This window comes from Rhincodon typus, chromosome 33, assembly GCF_021869965.1.
Source record: "Rhincodon typus isolate 14 chromosome 33, sRhiTyp1.1, whole genome shotgun sequence".
Taxonomy (NCBI): domain Eukaryota; kingdom Metazoa; phylum Chordata; class Chondrichthyes; order Orectolobiformes; family Rhincodontidae; genus Rhincodon; species Rhincodon typus.
In genome coordinates this window covers 2,885,480-2,889,854 of record NC_063364.1, presented here as the reverse complement: position 1 = coordinate 2,889,854, position 4,375 = coordinate 2,885,480, and positions in this window count along the sequence as shown.

Below are 4,375 nucleotides of genomic sequence, written 5' to 3'. Positions count from 1 at the left end.
ACCTTGTTGTCTCGGATTCTCCAGCATCTGCAGTTCCTACTATCTCTTCGCCAGGACTATGTTTTTATTCAGACGTAGGATATAGGTGTTAGTAGCCGGGCCAGCATTTATTGCCCGTCCCTAGTTGCCCCTCGAGAAGGTGATGGTGAGCTGCCTTCTTGAACCGCTGCAGCCCACATGCTGTCAGTAGACCCACAATGCCATTAGAGAGGGAATTCCATGATTTTGATGCAGGGACACTGAAGGAATGGCGATACATTTCCGAGTCAGGATGGTGAGTGGCTTGCGGATGGGAGTGTTCCCATGTATCTGCTGCCCTTGTCCTTTTAGATGGCAGTGGTGTGGGTTTGGAAGATGCTGTGTAAGGAGCCCTGGTGAATTTCTTCAGTGCATCTTATAGATAGTACACACTGCTGCTACATAGTGTCAGTGATGGAGAAAGCTTATGGATGTGGTGCCAGTCCAGCGGGCTGCTTTGTCCTGAGTGGTGTTCAGTTTTTGAGTGTTGTTGGAGCAACGGTCCAGGCAAGTGGGGAGTATTCCATTCCATTGCACTCCCGACTTGTGCCTTGTAGATGGTGGACAGGCTTTGGAGACTCAGGGGGGTGAGTTACTTGCTGCAGGATTCCTATCCTCTGACCTTTGCTTGTAACCATTGTATTTATGTGGCTAGTCCAGTTCAGTTTCTGGTCTATGGTAACCCCCAGGATGTTGATAGTGAGGATAAATCAGGTTTGCAATCAGTTTCCAGTTCCATGTGACATGACACCATCTGACATCGCTGATAATGCAGTCTAGCTATTAATATTTTAACATTAATCCCATCATCAATTCTATTCTATTCTTCTAGAAATGAACACTTTATAAATCATTTTTGCTATTTTTACCTAATTGTGCATTTGCACCCCCAGATTTCACTGTTCCTTACTCTATCTAGACTTCTATTGTACAAGGAGTATATGGCTTCAATATTCTTCCTACCAAAATATAACACCTTATATTTACCAATCTCAAAGTCACTTTTGTCAATTACACACAAGTTCTGCATGTTTATGAATGTCTTCTGGTATTTTGATGCAGTCCTTCTTTAAATTTAAGATAATACTTCTGTTTCCAGACTCTGAATTGTTGAGATAAATGGTGATATTGTCAGGTGAAGAGGGGTGATTCACTTCTCCTTGTTTTACCCCCACGGTCAGTAGAAATAAATACCTTTATTTCTTTTTTACATATAGTTATCACACTTCAATTAAACTTAGCTGACCAGATGAAAAATGAAGGTCAGACGATTGCAAGATATGCATAAGTGAAAGGGAGTGGAGTTTTATTACCTATTAAACTTGAGAAAAATAAGAAAACACAACCTCAAACACTAACTCAGGTAATAAAGTTTTAAAACAGAAGGTTGGGAAGAAGGGTGTCTTGTACAGAAAGGAATAATAAAATCCAGCACAGCTACAGATCTTAAGAGTTCCTTGCGTTGCAGGATTGTAAAGACCAAAATCCAACTATTCAGTGAACTGAAAACAAAAATGCTGGAGATCACAGCAGGTCAGGCAGCATCCATGGAGAGACAGCAAGTTAACGTTTTGAGCCTAGATGACGCTTCATCATCTATTAGTTGCTGCCTTGAGCCCTCTCTGATCTTTTCTAGTTTGCAAGAAAATGCTTTATTCATAAATTATCTATAAGTACATTATAAAACAATTCAAGTTGGTCATTACTGAAAATATAATAAAAGTATCACATTTGATACAGTACAGTCCAACTACTTGGAGCATTTGCAGCAATGTGGCTAGACATATGCTTCATAATACCAGGGACAGGTAGAATCTCATCACATAGTGACACTTGGTATTTGTGTACTGTGGGTCTACGCACAGCGTGATGCAGTTGCACACAAAGATAACTATCAGGATGAGGGTGACATTGGATACATTCTTCCTGCCTCTGTCCAGAGATTTGTACAGAGCTTCCCTGTGAACATGATCCATCTTTGATTTTCAGGTGAAGTAGAAACTGGTTTGGGTGATCACTGTAGCAGGAATGGGCCAGACCTACACCAAGACAATCGCACATGTGGTGACCAGTTTTATACCCGCCAAGGAGATGGCACAGATCTCTCACATGCCCAGTTTCTGCATTACATTGGTGATACGCTCCTCCTACATTATAGCACATGTACCCAGTCCCTCTGAACCCTATGCCATGCACCTTCAGGTAATCTGACCTGATGGTGAAAGGGATAAAGGATCAATGAGCCCAGTTCTCAAAGAACATGGCCTGACTCTTGCCTCAATTTATTTTTGCTCCCAAGGCCAGCTCAGACTGGTCTTAGATGTTCATGAGTCAATGCACTGGCAGAGGATCTGAACAGAAAATGATGTCATCATCCATGTACAGGGAGGCTTTGACCTACAGGCCTCTGCTGCCTGGAATAGTCACCCCTCTCAGGCTCGCATCCTTCCTGTTGGGCTCTGCAAAAGGGTCTGTACAACACACAAACAAGGCAGGAGAGAGTGGCTATCCCTGCCTGACTCCAGATCCAATCTTGAAGCTTTCTGATTCCCACCCATTGATTAAGACTGCCTGACTGATGTTGATGTAAAGCAGTTGGATCTATTTGCAGATTCCCTGCCCAAAGCCCATTTTGGAGAGCACATCCCTCGTGTAGGTGTCCAAAAGCCTGCCAAAGGCCTTCTCCTTGCCGAGGCTGATGAGGCAGGCCCTTTGAGCCTGCTCAGTCATTTAATACAATCATGGTCATCCAACTCAGTACCCTGTTCCCATTTTCCTCCATATCCTTTGATCCCTTTAGCCCTAAGAATGATATCTCCATCTTGACAGCATTCAATGTTTTGGTCTCAACCGCTTATCATGACAGACAATTCCACAGACTCTCCACTCTCTGGTGAAGACATTTCTCCTCATCTTAGTCCTCAATAGAACTTTATAGATTTATATGTGATCCCCTGCATTCTTCAAAACCTCAGTGAATACTGTCCTACGAATCCAATCTCTCTTCATTTGTCAGTTCTGCCACCCCAGGAATCAGTCTGGTAAACCTATGTTGCACTGCCTCTGTGACCAGCACATCCTTCATCAGATGAGGAGACCAAAACTGCATAGAACACCCCCAGACTTACACATAGGTCTGGTCAGGGTGAGTGACCTGACCTGTGAGTGATGGCCTTGGACAAATACTTGTATTCAATATTCAGCAGGGAGATTGGTCACCAATTCTTAATTTTCTCCCTGTCCCCTTTTCATTTGTAGACAGGTTCACACATGCTACTAGCCAGAAACAGACTCCAGCTCATCCAGAGAGAGAGAGAAATTTGTCCAGATTCTCCCATGTACTGTTATCTAAGGCCTCAGTGATAAGAGGACAGGAAAGACTGGGAGGCTGCGTGTAGGTTTCACATCATTTATAAAAGGGTGCTTGTTTCCTCTGTAATTGCAACGCTGCAGTGTCCTGTCCTGCAGCTAATTTTTGAGCTTGAGAAAGAGCAAGAGACTTCTTTATTGCAAAAATATACAATGTTCATAAAAGAATCATCTATAAGTAGTACAAAAAGTTTCTCATGCTGTTCTGTAGAATTTTTCTATCAGGGAATAGAACCACAAATGATACATTGGAATTTTACATCCTACGGAGCTACCCTGCAGTTACAATAACAAGGATTTTTTTAATTCATGCAGGAATAAAATATTTGCATTGGGAGGTGAAGATAGGATCTGATAACCGAACTGATCACCATGTACTTTGGCAGAAAGGCATAAAGGATGGTCTTTCCCCACTGCACTTTGGCAGCAGCTGCCCAAAGCTTTAGTGCGTCCCTTGGCACATAGGCCTGGATGTTGGAATGTGCCAGTCCGAAACATTTGGTTGAGGGCAACTCTTTACACTGGAAGACCAACAAGTTTTGTGCTGCCTAAGTGCGTCTTTCACGGAGTTGATGGTCCTCCAGGCGCAGTTGACGTTTGCCTCTTAATTACAATGGTAATTCTACCGTAGCTGGTTTTGTATGTTACATCTGGGTTACATGGGCTTATCAGATGGTTACAGCAGCCATTTTGACATTGCAATGCCCTTTTTAAAAGCTTTTTAGTCCACAAAAGTCAAATGATGAACTTTGAATATCGATAGTCCATTTCACTACGATTGTAACAATGGCAACTAACAATGATCTTGGTATCAATCCCTGTGGAACATTACAAAATAGAAAGCAGAGAACAAGGGTTAACCAAAAGACAGGAAGTAGTTAGCTTATCATTGATCTGCTACTTGATCTCTGACTTCTCAGGCTCTGACCTTAGTTGCGAGTTTAATTTTGAGATGCCTTTTCAACATATATTGCAGTCAGTCACACAT